The 16336-nt window shown below is 45.2% G+C and overlaps 1 protein-coding gene across 1 annotated transcript in view; it reads left to right on the top strand.

The window, feature by feature from the left end:
* The first annotated feature begins 12613 nt into the window (after positions 1–12613).
* PLA2G7 (phospholipase A2 group VII) overlaps positions 12614–16336 on the top strand; it is a 29786-nt gene continuing 26063 nt past the window's right edge. The window contains exon 1 of the mRNA XM_053914291.2: positions 12614–12828. The gene's annotated coding sequence lies outside the window, so the exon portion shown is untranslated. The remainder of the gene's footprint in view (positions 12829–16336) is intronic.

Raw genomic sequence — 16336 nt, 5'->3', positions numbered from 1 at the left:
GAAGATCATTGAGAAGGCTATTGCTGAAGTCCAGACAGGAGAAAGTAGTGGCTTGTTGTGTTTGGCCGTGGAGATGTAGAGAAAAGATTGAAATCAAGAATTATTTAGGAGGGAATATTCACAGGACTTGTCGATGGAGTCTCCATGTGTGGTGAGGCAGATATGGGGATCGAGGATGATTCTTGGGCTTCTGGTTTGACCACTTTGGTGTGAAGGTGGTAACTTCTGATGGGGTAGGGATGACTAGAGGGGGCCAGGTTTCGGTAGCAGAAGGATAGTTTAAATTAAAAGCTCTGTTTTGAATATGTTAAGTTTTGAAGTGCCTATAAGGCATCCGAACATCAAATAGAATCCAAAGTTCTGTGATACCCGTTGGGATATGTCAGCATATATAGGTGGTATTCAAAAGTATAGGACTATGTAAGATAAACCAAGGATATAGCAAGTACAAGGAGGAGGGAGACCCAAGCTCTGAGGCCTGGCATCAGTTAGAGATCTGGTAGCAAAGGATGAATTATCAAAGCAGATTAAGAAGCACTGTCTGAGAGGTTGGAGGGAAACCGGGAGAATACAGCCTCATAGAAGCTGTAGGCTAGAAGGAGTAGTGGTCACGTCAAGGAGGACAGAGTTTAATGAATGCCTATGACAGGGATGACAGGGTGGAAAGATTCACATGAGACCCTTGCTCACCCTCAAGAACTCAGTGTCTTAATACACTTTCTGAACATCAGAACAGTTCCAATCCAGCTTGATTTTATTCAACAAATACTTATTTGGGAAGCAACTAATAAGTGTGGAACGATGCAAGGATGCGAGGACAGAGCCCTACCCTCAAGGAACCTGCAATCTCACAAGGATCCTTCCTAAGAAGTGGAGCTGTTGCCATCGGCACACTGCATGCATCTGGGGCCACAGCTCCTACATGGTTCCTTCCCTAACACGCATGTCCCTCACTTTGCAGAAGGTCACATTACCTCACTTTGCTCTTATGGAAAACTATATTAGTATCTATTTTTTGCTAACTGGAGAAATCCAAAGAGGATTTTCACTTTTACGAAAAAAGGCAAAAATAGTTCAGGGTTGGTTTTGCAGCAGCCTTTAGAGAGGCAGCGTGCACCCCAAGCAGTGAGAGTGGCCTCCTGGAGCTCCTCCCTGGAAGCAGGCTCAGCATCCCAGCATCGAGCCGCCAGAGCTCTGAGCCGTGTCTGGGAGCATCTGCGCTTCATCTCCACTTATTTTGTGCATCTGTTAGCGAGATGAGTTGTAAGATATCAATCAGAGAAGCCTGAGAGAGCTCATAAGAGTGTTATGCTTAGCATAAAACCAGATGTAATTAAGCATATTTGGTATAACTTGGTAGGTTATTTTGAGGTCTGGGAACACTCAAAATTTTTTCTATATAAATTAGCAGTCGCTGTATCTTTGCTTGACACCATTTCAGCTTACTAAAAGTTTTATAGGAAGCTCCAGTTTTGGATAGCAGGGGAAACCTGTGATAGGTTTCTGACCTCCAATCTTTTGACAAGCCATGAGCTGGCCAGGAAGTGAGGCAACCAAAGGGAGAGGCCCCCAGGATTTCTTGTAAGTCAAGAGTGAGGCAACGAAGAAATGCCTAAAAAGGGTATGTTTTGATGTAACAATTTTTAAAATTTTGACACAAACAGCACACAAAGCTATATAAAAATAAGATGAAGATAAACCTTACCTTACAAAAATATCAATTCTTTTACACTACTCGTAGCAGGATCTGCTAATGGGATACTGAATTTGTGTGGTAACTGCCTTTCAATGTGACCTTGTGGCTGATGAGTAATTTCATCTGGGATTAATGTCAAAAATCTACCCTCAAGGGTTTCTTGCTCATGTTGTGACAGGCACAGAGGCACCGGCAAATATCTGTGGGCCAGCCTTTGACCTTTGGTCACACTGACTCAAGCACTGGGACTAAAATTCCTGACCAAGGTGACTTCCATGAAGTCTTTTCCCGCATAGAATCAAATCCATTTTCCTATCAGGATGGGACTCTAGAAATGAGGATTCAAAAATCCACCTTATGGATGAGACTATTGAGACCCAGTGTCATGAACTTATTTAGTGAAAGTCACACTGCTCCTGGGTGTTAATTCATCTCTTACAATCCCCCCACACCCTAGTCAAGTTCAGCATGCAGAGTAGATGTACAGTGACCACAAGTGCAAGTGAGGGCCAGGCAGCTTTGCCACTCCTCTGCACATTTACTGCTTATTACTGAGCCTTCCTCAGGACACTGTGAATTGACTCTCTTCTGCCTCCCTTCAATTCTAGCGATGATAATAACAGGTCCATGTAGGCTTTGATCTCAGTACTTCAACATACACTAACTAGTTTAACCACATGGGGCCAGTGCAAGTATTATCCCTACATTACAGAAGAACAAACTAAGGTAATCAAATAAGGCCTAAGTCAGTGGCTAGTCATCGGACAACCCAGGTAGTTTGGTTATAGTAACTACGGTCTTTTCTACTTGGCTGCATTGCCTCCTGAGTTGGGAAGTCAAAATCACATGCAAGAGTTACTGAAGTTACTTCTTTTCTCCCGAGGAAATGATGGTTTTAATGTCAAACCAACACTTGTGAAAGAGGCAATACAGTGAGGTGGACAGAATGACGACATGGGAACTGGGAGCGGCAAGAAGGAAATGAAATATTTGTTGAATGTCTTCATGCATCAGGTATTGTTCTAGGTGTTTATGGGTATTAACTCATCAGTCCTAACTAAGTCGGAGATATAGATAGTCTACGAGCAAGGAAATACAGGCTCAGAGAGCTTGAGCGTGCTCAGACCAGGGCTATCTACTTCCTGTTGAAGAAGGGAGAGCTCATTAAACTCAGGCCTGCATTTAAGACTAGGAAGGTGAGAGTTGGGTTTCATTTGTGGCTTCCAAATCATTTGTTCCCTTCTGCCTACATATATCTTGTAGAGGCTTCCATGGGGCCTCCTAGTCAGGAAGGAGGACTTTGGTTGACATCTTGGACCATCCCTGGGATTAGACTGGAGAAGGGGGATATACTGGGTCTGGGATTCCGGCATCGCTGCTGATCAGCACAAACTAAAGATGCACACCAATCCAGCATGAGGCTTGTGGAATCTTGTTCTGGGGAGTGAGGATTTCCAGGTTGGCCATATCTTCTCTAAGGTGTTATTTTGTCATCTTGTATCTTTTAGAGACGTAGCTATGGTTCCTTTAGCCTCTACTGGGTGCTGCGTAGCCTGAGTGCAAGATCTACGTAGCTCTCTCACATGCCGGCTTTTGGATTATACAAGGGCTTATATAAGCGCTCTGTGTTACTGTCTATGTACATAATCCCCCTTCCACATAGCAGCCCTGTCCATAAGATGCTGAACACCACCCTCTAGGCAAAATCCCAGAGGCAAAGGTTTGGTGATGAAGGACAGGAGTCTTTATTCAAAAGGTTCTCAATTTTGGAACAACAGCTTTCCACAGACATTAGTCACCGCAGCCTATCAATTAAGGCCAAACTCTTTAGCTCCTGAGTTCTGTCATTGCCCCTGTTAGTTTTTAATTATCTTATTTCTATGAGGTTAGTTTACAAATGAAAACAACATAAGACACAAAAACTACACAATTTTGGAAGAATGGCAGGCTTCTGCCTCAGAGGTCGAACCCTCCAGAACACCCAAAGAAGAATAACCCTGCTGCCCTCTGCCTTGATAGCCTGATCCTAGGTTGCACCCAGAGTTCCTTGCCATCCAATATACTGTCTGCTGGGAAATGCAGGCAGCTGCTGCATGATCATCCAGGCCTCCTGGAGGAAGCAGAGAGCCTGAGAGCCAGAGCCAGCCAGTCTGAGAGCCCAAGAGCCCTTCTTTTATTTCATATCTCCTAGCCCATAATTCCATGCACTCTGCAGGTGTTCAGCTTCTCAACCAATCCTGATCTAGACTGTTTAATATTGCCTCCTTCTATGGCCCCTCTCTGTTCCTCCCCAGTGATCCGATCAGATGTCTCTCTATAGAAAAGACATTTCATCTTTTCTATTGTCTGCTGTGGCTGTTCCCTCTGGCTCAACTGCCTTAAAGAAGTCCCTTTGAGGGACAAATTTACAACAGAATTTCCCTGAATTTCTAATCATACATGTGAAAAGGCCATGTCTCTCTTTAAATAGTTATTGATCTAGTTGAGGAGCTAGATCTTGCATAAATAAAAGATAATTGAGACTGTATTAAATGCCCCAAGAGGAGCACTAAAGCACTCGAAGACAGAACATGTCGGAGTCTTTAGAGGATGCTGGAAGTCTTCCATTTATTCCATCAGGTTCATTCTGTACTATTTACCGGGGAGGCTTACCTGTGAGGACAGTCTCCAAGGGCACCAGTGCCGTCTGGCTTCCAGCTGGGCCTGGCCAGTTCCCAGCAGGAGATTTGAAAGTGGATGGGAAGCGGGGCTGGAGCATTTAGTCCTTTGACTTCCTACCTGGTTCAGGGGTTTGCTGCAGAGGCCACAGCCCCTGTCAGGTGGCCCTTCCCTTGGAATTATCCTCACCATGTCCCAGTCTTTGCTTTCTTTGTCCTCTTGCTCCTTCAGGCCCCTGGGTGGTAAGGGCTCCCTGGTGTTGTTTGCCCAGAGGCACTGCACTATGCTTAGTGAGGTCCCCTGAATTCTACTCTCAGCTTGCTAAACAGTTTTCAAATGATCAAATACTCATTAAATAATCCAGTTTGAGGATGACACATGATTCCCAGATCTGACCAATAAAGTAGGAATTCTACAGTCAAAGGGGAAAGCCCAGCATGGAAGTCAGAAGGGGTGAGTGTGAAGTGAGTTGAACAGGGGAAACCTGAATGAAAGGAAGGTTGAGGCCAGATCCTGGAAGGCTGCAAATGCCACGGCAAGATATCTGGGCTTCATTTCTCCCCGCTACAATGCTTTGAGTTTCTGAATGGAGAAGTAAAACAATTACAAGTTCATCATTTTTAAAGAAGTAATTTTACTATAAGAAAGTCTAAAGTATTATGGGATGAGGAACATTCATGGAGGAGGGAAAAAGGGTAAGAAGGCAATAAAAATGCATATATTTTAATTCAGAAAATCCATTTCTGGGGAATTTATCACAGAGAAATAACTTAAAGCATGCACAAAGATTTAAGCAACAATATTCACTGAAGTGCTATTTCAAAAACTAAAAACTGTAAACAAACAAATTTCTAATAAATAACCTGAATTTGTACTAATAAGGGAAAATATAAGGCCGTCGAAAGTGATGCTACAGGTGTGCACTGATTGACTTGGTGAAAGATTAGTATTATATTGCTACATTAAAATAGAATGTTATAAAACTGACCAAAAATTTAGTATATAAGCATGTGCTTGTTTATGTGGAGAAAAGCTTAAACGAGTGTACATTGAGTTCATCGCTAAATGGTATTTTTCTACACTGAGCATAAGTTGTCTAACAAAAGAAACATTATATAGTTGTCGAGGGCAGAGCTTTCGAGGACCTGATTAGCGTGGTGATAGTAGGAATGGGAAGGAGGGCTTGTGCATGTGGAATCACGTAACCTGGTGACTGGATAAAGGAGCCAGGTGACTGTGAATCATAGTGCCACTGAGAGAAACCTGGGAACCTCGGACTTAGCACAAAGCCTTCTACACCCTGACTGAGGTTAGCAGAGGTGTTATCAATGAGTTGAGCAAGAAAAAAACACATCCTGGAGACAGGTTCGACAAGCCACATCTTACAGCCCCAAAGCTGAATGCGTACAAACAAGTCGATTGTGAAACCCACGGTTCTAAAGTCTCTCAGTAAACCACGTCTGCAAAAGGCATGACACTGCCAAGGAGGAATGAAGGCTAAGCCTGGCATTGAATAATACATTCTGGAATTGGCTAAAATATTAAATAGAGGATTTGTTATCTTCTCTCCACTTCAGAAACTTAGAGGCATCACCATATGGGACTCACTGTGTTCTGGAAGGGCTTCACCTCTGCAGTCTTGTACTTCAATTCTATTCTCTGACCATGACTTTGTACCCGCCCACGTAGTCACTCTGCTTAGGGTAGCTTCTTCCCACCACTCAAAATCACCAATATTTTTCAGTTCTTTCTGGTTATTCATGTTATGTATGTGTGTGTATGTATTCCTCTATATGTATATATGAATTCTCTTTCCCATAGGGGTGTGTGTGTGTATACATCTATGTGTGTGTGTCTTTGTGTTTATATATGTATATATGTGTTTATATATAAACGCATGCACACACATATACACATACACATTATTTGCATACACATATGCACACGCATACACTTGCATATGCATATACATGCATGTGTATATAAACACACATACATATATAAACACATGAACATATGCATACATATATATGGTGTTCACTCTGCTTACCAAATATTGTTCTAAGCAATGTACATGCGTGATCCTTTTACTTCTCACTACAACCGTGTGATGTAGATGCTATTCATATTTCTATTTTACACATTAGGAAACTGAGGGTTAAAAGGCTGGGTAACTGGCCCAAGGCCTGGAGCTAGTAAAGTGAAACCAGATACAAGCTCAGGTCTGTCTGACACAGCTGTTTTAATTATTGTACTTCAGTCTGGGGAAGTGTCAGGGAGATATGTACCTCATTCTGAAATAATTACCTAATAAGGTTGGGGTTGTGGGGACATCCCTACTTTACTTTTATTATTGTTGTTGTTTTGTCTGGATTTCTAACAATACAAATGTATGACATCTTAACTGGAAAGAAAATTTATCTTTTCAAATTACCATCAATTCTCTTATTTTCTCTGCCTTTGGCCAAGCTGCTCTCCTCATTTCCAGGCCCAGCCAACCCCCCTGCCTGGTCGTGCTCGCTCCTGGACTGGCAAACATGACCAGACTGACTCCATGCCCTGTGAGTGAATCCCAGCCACCGTGGGGCGCGGACGGCCTCACACTCCTCGGCAGGTCTCAAGACCATCCCCCAGATTTTCACTCTCCTCCTGCTTTTTCCTGCTTAAGCTACAGCCATGTTTTTTTCTTTTTTCTCTCCATGAAATGTCATCGACATTTAGAGTCCTTGTGTTCTCACCTCTACTCCTTCCTGACTCCGTCCTTTTATTCCTCAATTATACTAAAATTGGTTTTAGGGATTAAAACTTAAAATTGGCGTTTGCCCTCCTAATTCTAAATCCCATAACAGTTTTTTGGTCTCCACGCACTCTACTTAATCAATGGTGCTGATACTACTCACCTTTTAAAATCCCTTTTCTTCCCAGACTTCTAGAGAGCTTCTCTCTCCCATTCTCCATCATCACTTTGAACAACCTTTCACAATTTCATTCACTGGCTCCTTTTCCTCCCACCTTCCCTGAAGGTGACCTTCTTTTGAATTCTATCACCCACCTCTGCTCTCTCTAAAAGCTCTCAATGGCCAATCTCAAGCACTCTGGGCGTTCTCACTCCCAAATACCTTCTGCCCAGGTCTCTGTACCTAGCTTCAGAACTTTGTAACTATCTATAGGGAACCGTTCCACGTGGAGTGGGGAAGGTAGTCCAGCCCCCACTCGGAAAGGCCAGTGGGGAGTGAGGTCCAGCACACGGGACCCGTGTCCATGGATAGGTTTTCCCGTGGGGAATCAGACCTGCATCGTACCTAGGCTGCCTTGAGGCTTGCTTTTGCTACAACTCCCCCAGCCTGAATTGAGGCAGCAAACATTTACTGCATATCTTTAAAGTAACTTCCTAAAATCTATGCTAAACCTCCCAAGGACCAGTGTAACCAGTTCAACCACTTTTCCCTTTACATTTGCAAATATCCTTCTTTTTTGATGTAACTAGCAACATCTTCTCCTTTGTTTTCTGTAAAAGGTAACTACCTAAAGGGAACCTGTGCATAGCAAATGAGGACCATCCTCAATGTAATGTGCCCAGAAAAGCAATGAAAACCTGTCCAGGCAAAGGACAGGGCCGGCCTTCTCTTTCACTGAGAGAACGGCTGCTGTGTCATCTGTTTTCCTCCACAGGATTTCTGTAGTCCATGTGAATTTGTCTCGTCTCATCCATAGTGCCGCGGACACTGTGGGCTGATGTCCGCATCAACTATCCATAAGATGGTACTTTCCAGAGGTGTGCTAGCTCACTACAGGAGAAAATGTCCCATTTTCTAGTGTTTGCTGATTTCTGTTGCATGAAGTCCCCGTAAGACTGATTTCTAGCTATCAATGTGAAGTTACTGAACAGAGTGGGAAAGAAGTGTGCACAGGTGGCTCTGTCAAGCAGGTATAAGGTGACTCTACACCACTCGCTCCACCTGGTATCCAAGTGCCGAGGATCTAACGTTTTTTGACATATGGCAGAAAATACATTTTACATCAGTTACATACGTACTTAATTACGTGCAAATGCAAGTTCTGTGAAACAACACTTAACCTTACCATGTGATACACTTTAAAATTTAACATGTTCTATTTCATTTGAAAAAATGTTTGTCTAGACGCACCAAGTAGATTTCGTAAGCCATTCATAATTCTAGACTCACAATTTTTAAAATATCATTCTCAGGTCTTTCAAATTCAATATACACAGAACTGCATTTATTAACTCACTTCTCCAAACTATTTCTTCTCCCTATTTTCTTTTCTCAATTAACGGCCTATTATCTTCCTGGTTTTCCCCCATTAGGAATCTCAGGGCCATTTTCAACTCATTCCTCTTTTTCCACCTTGCACCCACTTCTGCCCGGCTAATGTCTCTCAAGTAGATCTTCCCATCTCAATTCCCATTGTCTCTGTCCTGTTTTACACCTTTCTCCCCATAGCCTCCTAATCCATCCCCTGCTCTTGGCTTCTCCAACCTCAATTCATCTTTTTTCAGTACAAAATTATCTTCCAAAAATAAGAAACACAACTGCTCTGCTTAAAACGTTGATGGCCCCCCCACTGCCCCCAAGATATTTTTCATTCATTCAGAAAACAATTTATTGGGTGACTACTGCATGCTATGTTCCTTACTGGATACAGGCTAATGAAAAATGACGTAGTTTCTGTCCTCAAGAAGCTCCCAGTACTAACTCTATTGCATTACTCAGAAGACTGTTGTTGTACCCCCAGCTCACCTTCACATCCTTACTTTCTGCTCCCTCCCATCTATACACCTGATGCTCTTGCCACATGGAGAACTTGACATTCCCAAGGTACACTGTTCGACTTGTAGGCCCCTTTGCCTTTGCTCACGCGCTTCCACATCCTGTAGGGTTCTCTTCCTCGCTTCCTCCCTGGTGAACTCTTCATTCTTGAAAGCCACTGTCATAGTGAAGCCTTCCCTTTCATAAATTCCTATTCTTAAAAAGGTTTAAATATTTAACCAAGGTAATCATGCACATACTCCAAATAGTTAAATAGTACTAAAGAACCAACAGAGAAAAGCCAGAGTCTCCCACCTCAGCCCACCCCAATTCCAATGCAATTCACCAAAGAGAATCACTCTAATGACTTCTGTTTTTAAATAGCTGGTGGTGGCCTCCATGTTTCCAAAACAATATATTCTATTATTATTTCTTGGCATATTAACGCTATCTATCTCATTTCCAGCTCACGTGCACACCGGTCCATTCTTTTCTCTTCCCTGACCCTCCTAATAGAGTGACATTTCTACATCCAGGTCCTGCACAGTTCTCTCCTCTGCAAAGTTTCCACGTATCCAGACCTTTATTAACTGTGCTACCAACGTAGACAGTGTCTCTGCATTCTCCGCTTTCTAAAACGAGACCCTTAGCAACCCAACCTTCTCTCTATCCTGCTCCCCCTTTCTACCTGCTTTACTGTTTAAAAATTACATGAAAAATAATCATATTCACATTCTCTTGAATAATCATAGTCAATTCTCCTTTGGCTTGTTTATAAGGTGAATCTAAACCCTGAAAACCAGTAAGCAGTATTTCCATGATTAAACTAAGTGGGGCTTTCTGATCGCAGTTTCTTCCCCGGGCCATTCCCAGAAGTATTTTCTTGGATTTCAGGTTTTCAAATGTAGTCTCCAATTTTTAGGTACCACCCCATAAGTAGCTCAAACATCAATCCATTTTAGGTTTCACCACACTTGCATATGTCTTTGCTGCAACATTTTCCTCTTGCAGTTCCTAGTTTTAATTTTTTTTAATTTAAGCAATTTAGTCTTTTGTTCGTATGTTTATTGCATTCTGTCACCTTCTAACAGACTCAAGGGTTTCCAAGTTCCCGATCATACTTTCAGTTTTATAGCATCCCATATCCCCCTCCACTTGGACCACTCCTATCAGGATGGGTTAGTTTCCATGCCTGGACACAGCTGTCATCCTGGAACTTCCCTCCTCTGCTCGCTCACCTGGGTTGGAGACACTTGAATCCTGTGTAGCCAGGGCAGCTGCGACTCCCACCCCTTCTAAGGACAATCAGTAACTCCCTCTCTGAACTCCCACAGTCCTCTGCGTGTACTTACATGAGGGAGCATTCTATGCTGTTATTGTAGAACCCTTGAGACATGGACTGTGTCGTATTCATCTTTGAAAGGGTACCTGACATACAGTTGGCCCTCAATAAAAACTACTTGGAAACACTATTGAGCACATTATTTAATCCAATATCTTATTGAAGGAGAGAGCCATCACTTTTGTTCATATGAAAGAGCGCATAAGCACCGCTATGTTGGTGGGAAATGGGAGTGAGAATTAAAGGCTAAGAAATAGCTCAACAAAGAATCAATTTATAAATACAAGTGCATTGTTTCTTTTTTTCACACTAAAACAAAACCAATATCAGACCCACCCGATAATCTGTATGTCTGGGTCGACTGGCTGTTCTTTTAGAACATGAGGCCCCTTCTTTATTCATTTCACTGGACTAAGGTTGCCAGAGAAAATACAGAAAGCCCAGGTCAATTTGAATTTCAGATAAAAGAAATGTAATTTTTAGTAAGAGTGTGTTCTAAATATTGCATGGGACATATACTAAAGCCTTCTTGTTGTTTATCTGAAATTCAAATTGAACTGGGTGTCCTGTAATTGCATTTGCTCAATACGGCAACCCTGCTCTAGGTATTTTCTCAAGGCACTAACCTGCTAAATGCCAACCAGTCCAACAGCCTCAGAGACTATGATCTGCTGACGACGGGAGAGGCACAGAGCTGGCACTGAGAGAAATAAATAAAATACTTCATACTTGCTTTCAAGGCCTGCTTTCAAAACCTTTTAAAGTGTAATGCAATGCAGGGCCGCATCCTGCTTAATCTCATTTTAAGGCCAAAGGGAAGAGGGTTTTAGAGATTTCTTGGGTACTCTGTTAGATTATATGCACCCTTTTATATTAATATTATGGGGCAGTTTGTTTCACAGGAGGTAACGTCAGGTAGTTCAGGAAAATGCTAATAATTTTAAAGGCTAATAATTTTTAAAGTATATTGTATTGATTATTCTATTACAGTTGTCCCAATTCTCCCTCCCATCCCCCCTTTAGTTCATGTCCACGGATCGTGTATATAAGTTCTTTGGCTTCTCCAATTCCTATACTCTTCTTAACCTCCCTATTCTGTATCTACCAATTATGCTTCTTAATCCCTGTACCTTTTTCCCTATTCTCCCCCTTTCCCCTCCCAGCTGATAACCCTCCAAAAGGCTAATACAGTTTTATTTCCTTTTTCATCCATTAGGTTTACGTAAGTCACTGCTTCTTTATAGATATTAATACTAGATAACAACATTGAATGTTCCCATGAGCCAGGCTCATCCCAGTGTTTTACCTGCATTTGCATTTCATTCTCACAAGGTGACTCAGACTGATGTACCTTGACTATCTCCATGTCAGCAGTGAGGAAATTGAGAAGCAGAAAGGATAAAGGATTTGCCCAAGGTCAAAGCACTCATAAATGGGAGGAAGAAGGTGTAATCCCTGTCTTCTTACTGCTGAGTCCTCAGAATAAAAAATAAATTTCATTTACAGTTCTGTTACACACCCACAAAACCTCCCCGAATCTCCATTTAAAAAATGCAAACATCAGACGAATTTCAAACTATGTTGCCTGAGTCTCTAACTGAAACGTTGAATGAGTATGTTTTTATTAGAAAGAGGACTGAAGAGAAAGCATTGGAAAATGAAGGAGGGGATTTCAGTTAAAACCCAAATAACTGGGATATTAGGTGCGCCCTTCTTACACTATTTCCCCCCAAGTCATAATCACTCTTCCTGATGGCCTTGCATTGTATTTCCACCGGAAAATGAAACCAACACAGTAGCAGGCCTTCCAGTCCACGGCATAGTCCACACAATTTTTGAATCGGTGTCCACCCTACATAGCAGCAAAATGCAGAATGCGCAGGGCATACCAGGTTGCAGACGCAGGCAGACGGAATCCAGTGAAACAAGCCACGCTGGCTTGATGCGGGGCGAGCAGCACCCGCCCCCGGGGCTTTCTGGGTCCATTCCAGGGCGGGTTAAGTGAACCCGCAGGCCCGGGCCTCCGGACCCCGGGCCCTGGGGAGTGCGTGGGGTGCGCCCGAGCACCTTCGCGTCCCCAGCTGCCCCTGTTTGTGGGCGGCTGGTGGCCAAAGGCTCCTCCCCGGTCCCTCCTCCTGCAGCCGGGGGAGGAGAAGGTCTGGCGATAAGAGCTTTGCTGGGCGGGCCAAGGGCAAAGCCCGCGAGCTGCCGACTGTGTGCTGCGACCTGGCTGCCCCGTGGCCTCGGTGACCGCTGCTGGCCGCCAGCAGCAGCCGGGCTAGACGCGCTCAGGCCGCGTCGCTGCGCCGCGGCACAGGCTTGGTCCCCCGTTTGTTGAGAGCAGCCCACCACGGCGCTGGGTGAGGAGGGGGCCGGGGGGCGAGGGACGCGCGGGGGGCGCAGGGCGGGGCCGGCGGGGTCGGGCAGGAGGCCGGGGGCCTGGAGCGGCTGCGGGCTGGGGCGTGCTGGGCGGTTTAGCGGGAATCGTCCCTCGGGGACGGCGCTGGGCTGCGTGGGGACAGCGGGATGGAATTGGACCCCAGTTCTCCCAAACCTTTTCCCAGAAAGGCGCCCCGAAGGGTTCGGTGCGGGCGGGGAGAAGCAGGCCAGCGGGATCGGGGACGCGGGGAGTTTTCCCATCCGAGGGACTCGGCTGGTACGCAACCACCGAAACCAAACCCTCCCTTTGCGGAGTGTGGCTTCGGCATCCACACGGCGCTGAGGAACCGTTTCACGACCTGGATTACAGAAGGAAGCAGGGCCGCCCCAGCCCCGTTCCTGTCGGTGCCCCTCACAGCCCCCCGCCCCGCCGGCCCGGTTAGATCTCGGCTGCCTGCCCGACCCCGTCCGGGCAGGAGCAGGGGCCTGTTTTTAAAGGCAAAACCAAACGTGGAAGCAGAGGATATGTGCTTCCCCCTGGAGCTGCGATGAGAAGTTCCTCTCTCTCAACACGAAAAGGCTTTCAATCAGCCTGGCGGTGCTCGGGGTCGCTGCGGGGGTGATGCGGAGGGAGGAGGGAGGTGCGTGGAGGCTCCAGGGGAGCTTGCCACCTTTGGAGGACGCGTCAGCTCAGGTTGGGGAGGGGCTCCTGTTAACCAGTCTTGCACAAGTTGCCTTTGACACAAGTAAGAATGCAGAGCTGGGATCCTGCAGGAGTAGGAGCTGGAAAATGTGTCCTTTATGAAGTGTTGACAATCCCCAAAGGCTCGGGACTGCTAACGTCTGGGGCTAACGCTGAACTCAGGGATCAGGACGTTAAGTGGTGGCCTGATCCCTAAGAAGGGGACGGGCTTCTTCTGGCCACAGCAACGAGGCACTGGTGAGCTGCCAGGACCCGGCCAGATGTATTTCCTTAGAGGGAGTGCCGGGGGTCCTGGTGAGAGAGCCCACCGACCTGGCATCTTCCAGCCTGCCTGCCTCCCCACTCACTGCCCTTGGCACGGAGCGTTCTCTCTTCCCCAGGCATTTGACCGGAGTTGCCGCTGGGGACAGCGTGGTGATGCTCTGCATTGAAATTGGCCGTGACCTCAAGGCTGACACCGCGGTCTGTCACTGCAGACTGTGCCTAAGGCTGTCTGCCAGGGTCTGTGGAGCTACTCAGAGTTGCAAGGTTGTGAATCTGGCTCAGCCACTGACTTGACGGCTGAGAAATCCCTTCTGAGGTGTGAAAGGGTTTGCCCAGCGCCCCAGCTGTTTCCTGAAAACAGAAGCCCGGGCAACTCTTTCCTCCTTTCCTCTCCGTTTTATGTCAGTGCCCTGTGCACTTCGGGGGGGTGAGGAACACCCATTCCCTCCCCCAGTTAGATTTGGGGACGAGTACCATTTTCCATCCTCCTGAGGCTCTCAGCACAGAGCACTAGGGGAAAGTGCTGACTAGGTACCCGAGCCCCTGGAGTGGGACCCCTGGGAAAGTCAGCTGGAGTTTAGGCATCCGTATTCCTTTCTCTGACACCCCAGAAAATGGGTGTTTCCTGGAAAAGGTGATCCTCAGGTTATGTACACCTTGGTTAATCTTAAGCCTGATTTTTTTTTTTTTTTGGTAACACCCATGATATTGGCCCCACTGACCTCTGGAGACATTGAGAAATTTCCATAGAAGTGAAGCATTGAAGAGAAAGTATTGGGTGATGAGGAATCAAAGGGGGAACATTGAGCTCAGAAGTCATGTTGTTCTGGAATTCTGTGGAAGCTGTGTGGTTTGAAAGGGACGGGCAGTGGGTTCTGACTGCCTTTCACTGTGAAGCCAACACCTGTTAAGTACCCTGACCCTGACTGTCACTTTGCTCCATTTGACGGGTATGACACACTAATAGAAACAATCTAATATATGTAGGCTTATAGTTTCTTCTAAAAAATAATCTAGGGGTTGAGGAGAAAGAAAATTCTACTGTAAGAATAGATACTTATTGAATCTACTGGGCTAGTTGATTCCTAGTACAAGCTTTGTTCCTTCCTTCACTGATTTGAATAAATATTTATTGAGCACCTACTATGTGCCAGGCACTGAGTATAGAGCAGTGTGATTAAGACTAATAGAGCTCTGATCTCATGGAGTTCGCATTGTAGAATTGAGGGATGAGCAAGGTAAAGGCAGATAGTACTAATGTCTTGAAGAAAACGGAACATTTCCCTGTGGTAGAGTATCACTGTGTGTGTGTGTGTGTGTGTGAGAGAGAGAGAGAGCGAGAGAGAGAGAGAGAGAGAGAGAGAGAGCAAGAGAGAGAGGTGGGGGGTGGCTTGTTGGGTTGGGCTTAGAGGAGAGGCTTGTCTGAGAGATGACCTTCAGATAAGCCCTCAGAAGATGGGCAGATAGTTCCGGTGGACGGAATCCCAAGTGCACTGTCCTGGGGATAAGTTCAGCGTGTTCCAGGCACAGTTGGAAGGCAGTGGGGCTCCTGTAAGGTGAGAGAGAAGGAGAACCAAGCAGTGAGGTTGAAGGGCAGGGGCCAGGTGATGCAGAGCCTTCCAGGCTGAAGTGAGAGGTGGGGCTTAAAGTGCAGTGAGAAGCCGAGAGCAGAGGTGTGGCAAGACATGGTTCTGTTTCTTCGGGGTAACTCTGGGTGCTCTGTGAAGAATGGACGGTGAAAGGGGGAAACAGGAGAGGTGAGGAGACCAGCTCCCAGTTTATTGGGAGTGATCTAGTGCAAGGTGGAAGCAGGAGGTGGGCAGAAGCTATTTTTGGAGATCGAGTGGGAAGTTAATGTTTCTCAAATTTCCCATCTATGTAATTGCTACATCTTGTTAAAACAAATAAGCTAGTGAATATGCCTTTAAGGGTAATATAAGATTTTGTTACTATCATTAGTTGCTAATATTGTGTTACTTTGAATTCCCTGTGCATCATTTTCAAAATTTTTATAATAAAATGTTAATGTCCTTTCATTTATCTTATTCTCAATAAATATAACTTATTACACATAAAAATGTTCTGCTCTGTTCAGACTGTTGGGAACCCTTGACTAACAGCTACCTATGAAACACACCATCATAGAATGCTGTGATATCACTGTTAAACTGATAGCTGGCTTACTCTTGGAAGTTGAAAGTGATCAGGTCAAATTCAAAACAGAGTATGTGAAGTTGGCAACTGGAAAAAATACCGGAGTTAGCAGCTTTGCCTTTGTTCTGGATACACCTGTGCACAAATATCTGTTGGGCGAAGATTTTTTTTTAAAGATTTTATTTATTTTATTTTTAGATAGAGGGGAAGGGAAGGAGAAAGAGAAGGAGAGAAACATCAATGTGTGGTTGACTCTTACACGCCCCCTACTGGGGACCTGGCCTTCAACCCAGGCATGTGCCCTGACTGGGAATGGAACTGGCGACCCTTTGGTTGGAAGCTCAATCCACTGAGCTACACCAGCCAGG

The sequence above is a fragment of the Desmodus rotundus genome, chromosome 11 (assembly GCF_022682495.2).
Source record: "Desmodus rotundus isolate HL8 chromosome 11, HLdesRot8A.1, whole genome shotgun sequence".
Taxonomy (NCBI): Eukaryota; Metazoa; Chordata; class Mammalia; order Chiroptera; family Phyllostomidae; genus Desmodus; species Desmodus rotundus.
This window is presented reverse-complemented; position numbering and strand designations above follow the sequence as displayed.